A 14,432-nucleotide genomic window follows, 5' to 3' on the forward strand; every position below is an offset into this window, starting at 1 on the left:
TGTGAGCACATAACAAGAAGAAAGCTATATGTAAACCAGGAAAACTGTCCTTAACCACAATGCAACCATGCTGATAATCTGCTCTCTGACTTCCAGTCTCCAAAACTGTAAGAAATAAATATTTGCTGTTTAAGGCACCCATTCCATAGTTATCTGTTACAGCAACCTGAGCTAAGACAAGAGCCTATGCAATTGCAAAGAAACAGGACATGCACTAAAAAGAGTGCTCAGGGTACTAAAACTATCCATATCTTAATACTAAGAATATGTAAATCTGAGATTGTTGACTTTAACAAATATAAAAGCACCAGAGAGAGTTGAAAACCCCTTAAAAATATATAGAAATTACAGTTTAAATTAATCTGAACACTATTCTCTGTCTTTTGAATATGACCTAATACTGAAGTGATGATTATAACCTACCACTGCTTTTCAAGTGAAAGGTCTATGGGTTCAAGAGCAAAGTGAAAATTTGGCAATTTTACAATCCATCTGATCAATATATGCAATGAAAACATCATTAAGTACAGAAAATTCAGCTGTGAATCTTTACTTACCATATGAGGCTTTCTGCCAGGCAATAGAACAGTGAAGTATTATAGGCTCTAGACTCCATGAAACTGCCTAAGGTCAAATTTTGGTTCTTCCACTCACAGGGTTAAGTGATCTCTGGCCATTGACTTACTGATTCAGTTTGTTCAACTATAACATGACAAAAATAATAGTCTCTCCCTCATAAGATTACTGTCATAATCTGTAGCCAAGACATATACACTGCTTAGCATAAAACTTGGCCCATAGCAAATTCTCAATATTTGATAATTACTTTTGTCATTATTATCTTTACATGTCCATCAGCAAATTTTAAACAGTGCTCTGAGCAATCTTTGGGGCAAGTAAAAATGAAAATAATTTTTCTATATAGCCTTAACCCTTTCCCTAGCCTGTCCTTCAAGGACAGGAACACTAAAACTTGTTTTCTGAAATGGAATTCTCAGCAAAGTTGTGAATATCAAAAGTTTCCACTGGGGAAGAAGTCAGAAAGCCATGATGTACTAATTACCAGAGTTCTATCTAAGTTTCTAATTCCCTTTATAAAGAGTAATACTAATATTTTGATTAAAAATAAATAACCCGATTCTTTATTTTCATTTCCAACTAAAGTTTGGTTAATATAGTGTTTCCTTTTTTTTTTCTGCTTATAATCTTAGCTTTGTTATTTGTGAGGATATACATATTCAAACATTTAAAGAATAAATAGTAATTGGCTAAATGAGAGAAAATATATGTTTAGATACAAAAATTACTAATATAACATTACTTTGCGAAATTGAGGACCAAGAAGAATATTTTATATTATCTTTACACTCTAACAAACTGAATGTTGCAGTGCATTGTGGTTAGAACATAAAAACTGTGGGGAGAGATGGGGTGCTGGGGTGGCTCAGTTAAGAGTCCGACTTCAGCTCAGGCCATGATCTCCTGGTTTGTGAGTTCAAGCCCCACACTGGGCCCTGTGCTGACAGCTAGGAGGCTGGAGCCTGCTTTGGACTCTGTGTTTCCCTTTCTCTCTCTCTCTCACTCTCTTTCTCAAGAATAAATAAACATTTAAAAACAATTCTTCAAAAACCATGGGGAGAGGGAAGATAATGACAAGCACTAAGTAAATATACAGTGAGGGCAGATTTTAGTAGTCTCATATGCCATGATGACCCCTAAGGAACCCATAATTGATTAAAAAGAAAACAAAATGCTGTATTTATATTCTTTTTTCAATTTTTTAATTTAAATTCTAGCTAGTTAAGATATAGTGTAATATTGGTTTCAGGAGCAAAATTTTGTGATTCATCGCTCACACATAGCACCCAGGATTCAACACCACAATCGCCCATCACCTATTTAGCCATCCTCCACCCAATGCCTCTCCTGCAACCTTCAGTGTGTTCTCCATAGTTAAGAGTCACATAAAATTTGCTTCCCTGGTTTTACTTTCCACTGTAGTACATCCTTTGTTTCTTAAATTCCACATACGAATAAAATCATATGGTATTTGTTTTTCTCTGACTTATTTCACTTAGCATAAGACATACTAGCTCCATCCACACTACTGCAAATGGCAGCATTTACTTTTTGATGAACAATATTCCACTGCATATATACAACTTCCCTAACCTTTCATTAGTTGATGGACATTTGGCCTCTTTCCATAATTTGGCTATTATTGATAATGTGGCTATAAACATCAGGGTGCATGTGTCCCTTTGAAGAGTACTTTTGTATCCTTTGGGTAAATACCAAGTAGTGCAATTGCAGGGCCATAGGGTAATTCTATTTTTAATTTTTTGAGAAGCGTCCACACTGTTTTCCAGCATGGCTGAACCAACATCTGTTGTTTTCTGTGTTAAATGTAGCCAGTATGACATGTGTGTAAGTGGTATCTCATTGTGTTTTTTGATTTGCATTTCAAAGATGTTAAGTGATGGTAAGCGTCTTGTCATATGTCTGTTGCCCAACTAGATGTTTTCTTTGAACAAATGTCTATTCTTGTCTTCTACCCTGACTTTAACTGGATTATTTGTACATGGGATATCGAGTTTCATAAGTTCTATAAAGATTTTGGATACTAACTCTTTGCCAGGTGTGTCATTTTTGATTATCTTCTCCCATTCTGCCAGTTGCCTTGTAGTTTTGTTGACTGTTTACTACACTGTACAGAGGCTTTTCATTGTGATAAAACCCCAGTAGTTCATTTTTGCTTTTTGTTTCCCTTATCTCTGGACACTGTGCCTACTAAGAAATTGCTACAACAGAAGTTAAAGAAGTTGCGGTCTGTTTTCTCCTCTAAGATTTTGATGATTTCCTATCTTATTTTAGGTCTTTCTTCATTTTGAATTTATTTTTGTGTACGGTGTGAGAAGTGGTCTAGTTTCATTCTTCTACATATTGTTGTCCAGTTTTCCAAACACCATTTGTTGAAGACTGTCTTTTCATTGGATATTTTTTCCCGCTTTGTTGAAAATTAGTTGGCCATATAGTTGTAGGTCCCTATCTGGGTTTTCTATTCCATTCCATCGATCTATGTGTCTGCTTTTGTGCCAGTAGCATACTGTCTTGGTGACTACAACTTTGTGGTACCTCCAGCTTTGCTGTTCTTTTACAAGATTGCTTCGGCTATTCAGAGCCTGTTGTTCCACACAAACTTTAGGATTATTTGTTCTATCTCCGTGAAAAATGTTGATGGTATTTTGATAGGGAATGCATTAAAGTACAGACTGGATTTGGTAGTATGGATATTTTAACAATGTTTGCTCTTGCAATGCATGATTGTGGAACGTTCTTCCATTTCTTTGCATCCTCTTCAATTTCTTTTAATAGTGTTCTATACTTGTCAAAGTACCAATCTTTTAACTCTTTGGTTACATTTATTCCTAGGTATTTTATGATTTTTGGTGAATTATTGTAAATGGGATCAATTCCTTGATTTTTGTGCTTCATTATTGGTGTATAGAAATCCAACAAATTTCTTTACATTGATTTTATATGTTGAATATGCTGAATTTATGTATCAGTTCTAGCAGTTTTTTTGGTGGAGTCTTTCAGGTTTTCTACAGAGTATCATGTTGTCTGTGAAGAGTGAAAATTTGATTTCTTCCTGGATGACCTGGATGCATTTTATTTCTTTGTGTTGTCTGATTGCTGAGGCTCAGATTTCTAGTACTATGATAAATAACAATTATCAGAGTGGACATCCCTACCTTGTTCCTGATTGTACAGGAAAAGCTCTCAGTTTTTCCCCATTGAGAGTGATATTAGCTGTGGGTCATTCATATATAGCCTTTATTATGTTGAGGTATGTTCCCTCTATCCCTACTTTGTTGATGTTTTTATCAAGAATGGATGCTACATTTTCTCAATTGCTTTTTTTGCATCTGCTGGAAGGATATGTTTCTTATACTTTCTTATTAATGGGGTCTATAACGTTGATTGATTTGCAAATATTGAACCACCCCTGCATACTAGGAAAAACTCACACTTGATCATGGGGAATAATTCTTTTAAAGTACTATTGGATTCGATTTGCTAGTATCTTTTTGAGAATTTTTGCATCTATGTTCATCAAGGATATTGGCCTTTTTATCAGGGTTTTTGGTTTTGAGAATTGAGGTAATATTGGCTTGTAGAATGAGTTTTGAAGTTTTCTTTCCACTTTTACTTTCTTAGAACAGTATAAAAATAGGAGGTCTTAAATTTCCTTTGAGTGTCTGGTAGAATTCTCCTGGGAAGCCATCTGGCCCTGGAATTTTGTTTCTTGGGAGATTTTTGATTATTGATTCAATTTCTTTGTGGGTTATAAGTCTGTTCAAGTTTTCTATTTCTTCCTTAGTTTTGTCAGTTTATATATTTGTAGGAATTTGTCAATTACTTCCACATTGCCCAATTTGTTGGCATATAATTTTTCACAATATTCTTATAATTCTATTTCTGTGGTGTTGGTTGTGATGTCTCCTCTTTCATTCATGATTTAATTTATTTGAATCCTTTCTCTTTTCTTTTTGATGAGTGTGGGCAGGGGTTTATCAATTTTATTAATTCTTCCAAAGAACCATCTCTTCTTTTCATTGATTATCTGGTGTTGTTTCTATATCATTTATTTCTGCCCTAATCTTCATTTCCCTTCATCTGCTAGTTTGAGGTTTTATTTGCTATTTCTTTTTTAACTCCTTTAGGTGTAAGGTTAGGTTGTATATTTGAGACTTTAATTTCTTCTTGAGGTAGACCTTTATTGCTATATAGTTCCCTCTTATGATGGTCTTTTCTGAATCCCAAAGGTTTTGGACTGTCATGTTTTCATTTTGTTTTATTCTTTCTTTTTAAAGTTTATTTATTTTGAAAGAGAGAGAGAGAAAGAATGTGTGAGCATGGGAGAGGAAGAGAGAGAGAGAGAGAGAGAGAGAGAGAGAGAATGAATCTCACCAGGCTCCACACTGTCAATGTGAAGCCTGAACCAGGGCTCAAACCCACTTACCATGAGATCATGACCTGAGCCAAAACCAACAGTTTGATGATTGAGCCACCTAAGTGCCCATGTCATGTTTTCATTTTCATTCGCTTTCATGTATTTTTATTATTTTGTCTTTAATTTTCTGGTTAACCCATAATTTTTTAGTAGGATGTTCTTTAATCTCCATGTACTTGTGGTCTTTCCAAATTTTTTTCCTGTGGTTGACTTTAAGTTTCATATTGTTGTGTTCTGGAAATATGGATAGTATAATCTCAGTCTCTTTGTACTGGTTGAAGCCAGATTTGTGACACAGTATGTGATTTTAGAGAATGTTCCAGGTGCACTTGAATAGAATGTGTATTCTGCTTCTTTAGGATGAAATGCTTTGAATATATCTGTTAAGTCCATCTGGTCCAGGGTGTCATTCAAAGCCATTGTTTCCTTATTGATTTCCTGCTTTGATGATCTGTCCATTGTTATAAGAAGAGTGTTAGAGTCTCCTACTATTGCTGTATTATCAATGAATTCCATTACGTTTGATTATATTGATTTATATATTTGGGTGGTTTCAAGTTGGGTAATAAATATTTACAATTATTAGATCTTCTTGTTGGATAAACCCTTCGATTATAATATCATGCTTTTTTTCATCTCTTGTTACAGTCTTTCGGTTTAAAATCTAGTTTGTCTGATAGAAGTATGGCTACTCCATCTTTTTTTTTACTGTTCATTAGCATGATAGGTGCCTTTAGGTCTCAAATGAGTCTCTTGCAGGCAGCATACAGATGGGTCGTTTTTTTCCTTTAATCCATTTCGATAACCTATGTCTTTTGATTGGAGCATTTAGTCCATTTACATTTAGCGTGATTACTGATAGATATGAATTTAGTGCCATTGTATTACCTGTAAATTCATTGTGTCTGGAGATTTTCTCTGTTCCTTTTTACTATTTGTTGCTTTCGGTCTTTCTTTCTTTCTTAGTATTTCTCACAGTCTAGTTCAGTGTTCATTAATTCCTTTAGTTTTTGTTTGGGAAACTCTTTATGCCTCCTTCCATTCTGAATGACAGCCTGGCTGGATCAAGTGTGCTTGCCTGCATATTTTTTTCATTCAGCATGCTGAATATATCATGCCACTCCCTTCTGGCCTGCCAGATTTCTGTGGAGAACTCTGCTGCTAACCTGATTTGTCTTCCCTTGTAGGTTAGGAATTTCTTTTCCCTTGCTGCTTTCATGATTCTTTCCTTTTCTCTGTTTTTGGAAACTTAATTTCAATATATCTTGATGTTGGCTGGATTTTGTTGATTTTCATGGGAGGTCAATGCATCTCCTACATTTGGATGTTTCTTCCTTTCCTTGGAGTAGGTGAGTCACTTTATGGAGTGACTTTATGGAGTCACTGAATCCTCTAACTCTACTTTCACAATCCAGTATTTTTCTTTCCCTCTTCTCTTCAGCTTCATTATTTTACTAATTTTATCTTCTATTTCACTTATTTGCTCACCTAATTCTTCCATTTTTGCAATCATTACATCCAGTCAGCTTTGAATCTCAAATATAGCATTTTTTATTTTGGCCTGACTAGTTTCTAGGTCTTTTATGTCTATAGTAAAGGTCTCTCTGGTTTCTTCTATGCCTTTCTCAAGCTCAGGTAGTATCTTGATGATTGTTGTTTTAAATTCTGACTCAAGCATATTATTTATTTCTATTTTGATTAGCTCCCTGGCCATCACCTCTTCTTGTTCTTTCCCTTGGGATGAATTTCTCCATCTTGGAATTTTGTCTACATCTCTATCTTTTGTGTGTTAGGAAAGCCTGTGCCTGGTCCTATTTCCACCAGATCTGAAGATGTGCAGCACTCTATACTCAGTAGACCTGGTACATATTGGGGCGGGTGTGTGTGTGTGTGTGTGTGTGTGTGTGTGTGTGTGTGTGTGTGATGATCTGGGGAAGGGACCTGATGTTGTTTTGACTCTCAATCACACTTGCCCTATTTAAAGAATGCACCTGCAGAGAACAAGAGGGTGGGGCTTGGTATACAAAGCTCAGTCCTCCACAGTGTGCACTTCATTGCATGCTGAAGTCTGTCCATGCTGATGGGAGGTGTAAAACATGGCGCTGGCCTGCTCTCTTCCTCACAGAGGGAAATTTGAGCCCACTGATGTTCAGGAAGACCCCACAGAAAAGCAAATAATCTCCCCTTTTGTGTTCTAGGCTTCTTACAGATACCCGTGTTCACCCTGTGTCTAAGCCATCTGCTCATCTGGCTGTACACTGCTCCTGTATTTTATCTTAGGCACACAGTTCGGTTTCAAAATTCTAAATTTTAGGGACCTGTCACAGTGTGGAACCACACTGATCCTGTGAGGGAAGGTCTTGCTGAGCAGTGGCTTGTACTGGTTTATCCCAGAAGAGCAGTCACATGGTTGCACAGGTGATTTTATGGTAAAGTGTAGCAAAAAGCCAAAAAGCCAGCATCCAGGTGAGCTGCCCTCAGAAGGTGTCTCTTCTCATCTGCTAATGAATGAGGCAGATTAATGGCACTCAATGGCTCTTCTATTCTCTGACAGTGCCAACTCTCCCAAATGCACTCCAAGAAGGGAACCAGTCTCTCCCAGTGTGATGCAAGGTATATTCAGAGCATGCTGTCCACTCCAGGTCTGTGCCCTCCTTCTCCACAGGATCACTGCTATGCCCTCCATGCTTGAACCTGGTGATGACATGGACTTCTGAAACCAAAAATTCTTGTGCCAGTGTTTTTACCAACATATGAAAAATCTGAAGTTGATTTACTTTTTATTGTGTTGAAAAACACCTAACAGGAAATCAACAGTATTGGTAACTATAAGCACAATGTTGTACAGCAAATCTCTAAAACTTTTTCACCTTGCATAGATATGAAACTCTAAACACAATGGACAACAATGTTCCACTGTCCCACTCTCCTTATCCCTACACAATCACATTCCTTCTGTTTCCAGGAATTTTACTGCTTTAGAGATAACTCCTATATGTGGAATCATGCAGTATTTGTCCTGAAATTACCTCCTTATTTCATTTAGCAGAATGTGTTCAAGGTTTACCTTGGGTGTAGCATATGACTTACTAGTTATAAGTCTATTCAGATTTTTCATTTCCTCATATTTCAGTCTTGGTATATTTATATTTCTATACATTTATCCATTCCTTCTAAGTTATGCAGTTTGCTGGTGTATAATTTTTTTTACCATAGTCTCTTACAATCCTTTTAATTTCTACTATCTCAGTTGTAATGTTTCAAGGTTTTCTTTTTACTTAATCTAAAGATTTATCAACTTTCTTGATCTCAAAAAAATGAACTCTTAGTTTTGCTATTTTCCTAATATCTATTTTTTTTTTCATTTCTTCTCTGTTCTTATTTCATTCCTTTTGCTGTTTTCAGATTAGTTTGTTTTTCTACTTCTAGTTCCTTTCGGTACAAGGTTTGGTTATTTTAGATCTTCTTTTTAAATGTAGGTATTTATCACTTTGAGCTTTTTTCTTCATACTGCTTTTGCTGCATCCCATACATTTTGGTATGTTTTGCTTTTATATATATATTTTTTTTATCAAAAGATATCTTCTGGTTTTACTTTAGATTTCTTCTACCGCCCATTTATTTTTCAAGAGTGTGTTGTTTAACTTCAATATATATGCGTTTTCTAGTTTTCCTTCTGTCGTTAACTTAGAGTTTAGTTCCGTGTGATCAGAGAATATATTTGGTATGATTTCAATCTTAAATTTGTTAAGAAGTGTTTCGTCACCTAATATGTGATCTATCCTGGAGAATGTTGCATGTGCTTAAGAAGAATGTGTTTTTCGAGCTGTTGTGTAGAATGTTCTATCTGTGTCTGTTAAGTCACTTTTGTCTATAGTTTTGGGTTAAAGTACTCTGTTTCCATACTGATATTCTGTCTAAATGACATATCAATTATTAAAAGAATTTGAAATCTACTATTGTTATATTGTTTTCTGTTTATCCCTTCAGTTCTGTATTTATTTTACACATTTTTGTGCTCTAATCAGTAAACTTTATACTTTCATATGCTTTCATCTTGCTGTTTAGTACCCCTTTTCTTTAACTTTAAGGACTCCTTTTAGCATTTCTCATTAGGTAGGTGTAATGGTAATGTACTCCATCAGCTTTTATCATGAAAAATATTTTTTTTCTTCATTTTTAAAAGATAGTTTGTTGGATGTAGTCCCTTCACCCTATCTCCCCTCCCCTTCCTCCCTCTCTTCCTCTCTGAAAATATCATCCTACTGTCTTGCAGCCTAAGTTTCTGCTGAGAAATCCATGATAATCTTATGGGAATTCCCTTGTAAATGAAAAGTTGCTCCTCACACACTATTTTTAAAATTCTCTCCTTGTTTTCAACTTGCCAGTGTGATTATAATGTGTCTTGGTGTGGATCTCTTTAGATTCAACTTATGTGAGTATGGTGACTTTCTGGATCCAGATGTCTTTTTCCTTCTTCAGATTTTGGAAATTTTTAGACATTTTATTTCAAATAAACTTCCAATCTCTTTCTTTCTTTCTTTCTTTCTTTCTTTCTTTCTTTCTTTCTTTCTTTCTTTCTTTCTTTCTTTTTCTTTTCTTTTCTTTTCTTTCTTCTTTTCATCCTCTGGAACTTCCTTAATGTGTTTATTGGTCTAGTTGATAGTATCATGTAAAGTCCTTTGGTCTTCAGTCTTACTTGTTGTTGTTCCAATGACTTGATGATTTCAAAAGCCTTGTCTTCAAGTTCACTAATTCTTTTTCCTGCTTGAACAATTCTGCTGTTGCACATCCCTAATAATATATTTTATTGCAATTACTGTACTGTTTCAAAATTTCTTTGGTTCTCTTAAAATTTTCTATCTCTGTTGATATTCTAATTTTGTTAATGCATCAAATTCTTGAGCTAATTGTACATATATATGATGATTATTCTGAACTTTCAGGTAATTTTATATTTCTGTTTCCTTAGGGTAGGTTTCTGGAGACTTATTTTCCTTTGATTGGGTCTTGTTTCTCTGTGTGTTTTGTAACTTTCTGTTGAGATCTGCATATTTGAAAACCAGCACCACTCCCATTCTTTAAAGACTGGCTTTATACAGGAAAATAACTCATTCATCAACCCAACTAGAAATACCAGGGGCCTCTGAAACATTTCCTGGGGAGAGGAAGCTTATGACTTCACCTAGGACTGCAATTTCTCTATTAGAGAGGCTTTATGGTTTCTTTTTAAAGGAGCTCATTATCTCTTATTTCTTCTAATGTCTGTGTGGAACTTCAAGTTGTCTGGTTCCCTAGCAACAAGCCACCCCACCCTCCCTTGTTCTCAGTGGCCACCAGGCATCCAAAATATGTCATCTCCCTGTCAGCATCCCAAGTCAGGTAATTCAGATATCAGTCTTTTGGGTAGCCTTCTCAGAAGTAAGAACTCTGGATGTATGCTTCCTTTGTCTCCCTCGTGAAGGAGAAGTCTCTAGTTCTGCTCTTTCTCCTAATCATGCCCAGTTGTGCCACCATTCTTCTTTGTTCACAGCACCTCCAGGCATCCAAATTATTCCAGTTTCATCACCACTCTGAATGAAACAAAACAAAAACCACTTCCTCGGGAAATCCTTTAAAAAGGTGGACTGCTGGATGCCTACTCTTTCCCTGAGGAAGAAATTGTGAGCTGGGATGTTCACTCTCAGCAAAAGCTGTGCTAGTTTGGGAAAGAGGCTGATGCAGGTAAAGCAAAATTTCTCTTCTTACCTGTTTCCATTCAGCTCATTGTGCCCATCTTGGGTATTGCGATTTCTTAACTGAATTCTATAATTCTCATAAAGATATTTTGGTCCAAGTATCAATGTTAAATCAATATTTCTTTAGGGACATAAGGGCTAGAATTTCCTATTCTACCATTTTGCTGACACCACTATTGGAAATTTATTTTAACATGCTTATAGGGATTCACTATATCTCTTTAATATTTATTTATTAAAAATGAAATTTTGCATTCATTGTGGTGATTTTGTATCCTTTCAGCTCAACCAAATAGATCTTTTGGAAATAATAATCAATCTACTTTTAAGGGTTGATTATAATATACAATAAATATATCATACTATTAGAATCTTAACAACTTTATCTTATATTACTTCCTGTCACTGATTCTATGTTTAAAATTAAGTGATCTTGCCTAGAATAGATCCTGTAAACTATTGTTTTTGATATTCTCCCTCCCAAATAGGCTTTTTCCTTATCTCTGCATATACAAATAATTTCCATTTTTGAAGTTTCACAGAAAATACTATTTCCTTTTCTGAATACTTTTCTGAGTTTTCATCAGTTGAAGGTAATCTCTTTAATCTTTAACTTTCTGTCTTGGTTGTTAAGGATAGACCTCATATCACCAGAATAAAAAATTTCCAAACACAGGTATTTTGTTTTGTTTACTACTATAATCAAAAGTATTTAAAATAAAACCAACCATATAGTAGGATGGTCAGTAAATATTTTTGAATGAATGACTGATTCTGGAAAATGACATAATTGTACAGTAACTAACATGTTTTACATCTACGAAATGGCGATAATGATAGTATGTATCGTTTGTGGTTATGACAAGAGGAAACTGAGTTAATGGACATGAACTACTAATTTAATGTTAGCTCAGGAGCCTGGGTGGCTCAGTCGGTTAAGCATCCAACTTTGGCTCAGGTCATGAACTCGCAGTTTGTGAGTTCGAGACCCGTGTCAGGCTCTGTGCTGACAGCTCAGAGCCTGGAGCCTGCTTCAGATTCTATGTCTCCCTCTCTTTCTGACCTTCCCCAGCTTACACTCTCTCTAAACTGAATAAATGTTAAAATTTTTTAAAAGAATAATTTAATGTTAGCTCTTATTATAATTGTTTTCCCATTCATGGATGTTCATCATAGTACATAATCTTAGAACAGCTTTGGCAAATAGTTCGATTTCAGAAAAATTTTACTGAATATGAGAGAAGGTGAAGAGAAATATACAACTACACACCAAAATTGTGAATGGAAATGCACTGTAATTTTACGTTCTTATTTCTATTAAAAATGTTTTCTATCATCCTGTAGAAAGTAGAGCTATTTTCCTATTTTCACATCTACTGTACATTTTAGCTTAAACCATTAACATATTTTAGGAAACCTAGAAATGATAATCTTCTGGGTGTTGACATTTTTGGTTTAATGAAAAATTGTAAGAATAATAATATAAAATGGAGTTGCATAAAATATTTTATACATACATACACTCAATTTAATTTCCTATTTTGGGTCATCTTTTATCTGTAACTTTTAAATTCACATATACCTACGTGTATGTATCCTTTCTCATCAAATCAAACATAGCATTCATGCTTATATACTTGTTAATGATGATATAATCTTCACTTACCAGCTTTCCTTTCCTTTCTCTTTCTGTGTTTCATGTTTCAAAACCTCCCTACTTCTCAATATAGCAAACCAGATTCTATCATTCACAGGATTCCTGAAAGCATGAAATATGTATGAAGAATTAAGTTGGAAGTGTTCCACTGACTCCTTACCTACAAGACTTGATGGTAAATATATTAAAATAGAAGGATTACAATACTTGATAATTGAATTAAATTCATTATAGTAAAAAAAAAGTCTGTAGATGAAAACGATACTATCTATCACATTCTAGACTATTTTCTTTTTATAAAGGAGAAAAAAGGGAAATTGGAAGGAGACAACACAGGGTGGTAAAAGGTTAAGAGAAGAGGGATGTTTTAATTTTACTGTCCTATTCATTTGTTGTTTTTTTTTTTTTTTTTTTTTCATAATGACTCCTGTCACTAATCCCTACCTCCTCCTGCCAGACAATCATCTCTGTGGTACTGCACTATGCACATGTATTGGCACTGGCTGATGCACAGACTATACTATACTTATCTGGAAAGCAGCTGTTTATAATTGCCTTCTCACCAGGTAACAGCCAGGGATTTTTGTTTGGGGCAGATATCTTCTACAGTTGACACACAGATGGATAGAACAGTTGACTAGCAATAATAAAAATCATCTTCCACTGCAGTCTCAGGACTGGAATAACAGCCATTAGAAGAAGTGGGAATATAAAGGCTGCTGAATCAAGACTTTCATGAATATTTAACTTCATAAAATGCAAAACAGCCACCACCACTACCACCATCTACATCCCCCAAAATATTTCAGCCCATCCTTTCCAGTGAGAGGTTACTCATACCTGTTCCTACAGTCAAAATTTTCTCAGATATCTGAACATGTATTTAAATAAAACAACAGGCTTATAACTTGGTAACATCAGAGGTATCAACAAAACCTCATAACTGCCGTCTTTGTAGAGGTACTTAGAATTCATGATGTTTATACTAAATTTAAAATAAAAATTCTACATTAGATTTATTTTTCTCAAAATATACACATTCTTACTTCATGGAACAAACTATATTTTCAAATTAACACTGATGATCTATCCATAAATTATATTTAATATGTTACTGTCCTCATTATTTTGGTTATCCTTTTCACTGCCTATGAAATACTGCCTACGTTAACATACACACATATTTTAGTTACAAACGTAAAAGACCTTTTCGATCTTTGAGGAAAGAACACAAAATAAAATAAAAGGTATTTACCCTGACTTTTCATGTGGCTCAGTATCAGTGACATAGATCACCTCTATTTTAAAACAAAACAAAAAACATATGGTTCAATCAAAAGACATAATTTATACGGAACACTAGTAGTACAACTCCTGTCAGGTTAGGTTGATGATACATCATAGTGTAAGCAGCAGACGCTAAGTTTGATGGAACTATCCATCACAGGCCTTCACCTTATTAAATACTTGCATGACACCTAACTTTTGAGCAGTTTTAATCTTTAAGACCTGTGACTCTAAAGGACTGGAATTTCTGAATCTTCATTACTACGCCCATTCAATTTGGAAAGGCAATCTGAATAAGTGATATTAAAAATAATTGGAATGCATGTTTCATATATTATATTCCTTTGTGGTTTTTAGTGATGTCGAGTACTTAAAAGTTCCCATCTTTTTCATTCCTTCAATTAGAGAAGAGCATTAATCATTAATATTATGCTTGACTATAAGTCTTACTATAACAGTGTTCTATAGACCAGGAATCAGTATAAAGCCAGAAGTGTCATGAACATAGTGAAACGTTATATGAATTTCTCAGTATTTTATTCAGTATACATTTTTATGGCGTTAGCCCTTGGATAACCTTGTAGAGGTTTCAGTGGACTTGATTTACTTGGGAAATTACAGAAATAAGAAATTCTGGGGCTGTTTTTTCAAATAAAATAAGCATGAAAATTACTTGTATGTGCAAAATAGATTTTAGAAAAATGACATTCAATTTGAGTATTCTGAAGTTTAT

At 34.7% G+C, this 14,432-nt stretch overlaps 1 protein-coding gene and 1 long non-coding RNA gene across 2 annotated transcripts in view; one reads left to right on the forward strand and one right to left on the reverse strand.

Moving 5' to 3' along the window:
• LRP1B (LDL receptor related protein 1B) overlaps positions 1-14,432 on the reverse strand; it is a 1,866,249-nt gene that overhangs the window by 1,128,775 nt on the left and 723,042 nt on the right. The window lies entirely within an intron of this gene.
• LOC122240909 lies at positions 10,332-12,546 on the forward strand. The gene is made up of 3 exons (XR_006220699.1): positions 10,332-10,399; positions 10,551-10,741; positions 12,486-12,546. It is a non-coding gene; the product is annotated as an uncharacterized LOC122240909 (long non-coding RNA).

Source organism: Panthera tigris, chromosome C1 (genome assembly GCF_018350195.1).
Source record: "Panthera tigris isolate Pti1 chromosome C1, P.tigris_Pti1_mat1.1, whole genome shotgun sequence".
Taxonomy (NCBI): domain Eukaryota; kingdom Metazoa; phylum Chordata; class Mammalia; order Carnivora; family Felidae; genus Panthera; species Panthera tigris.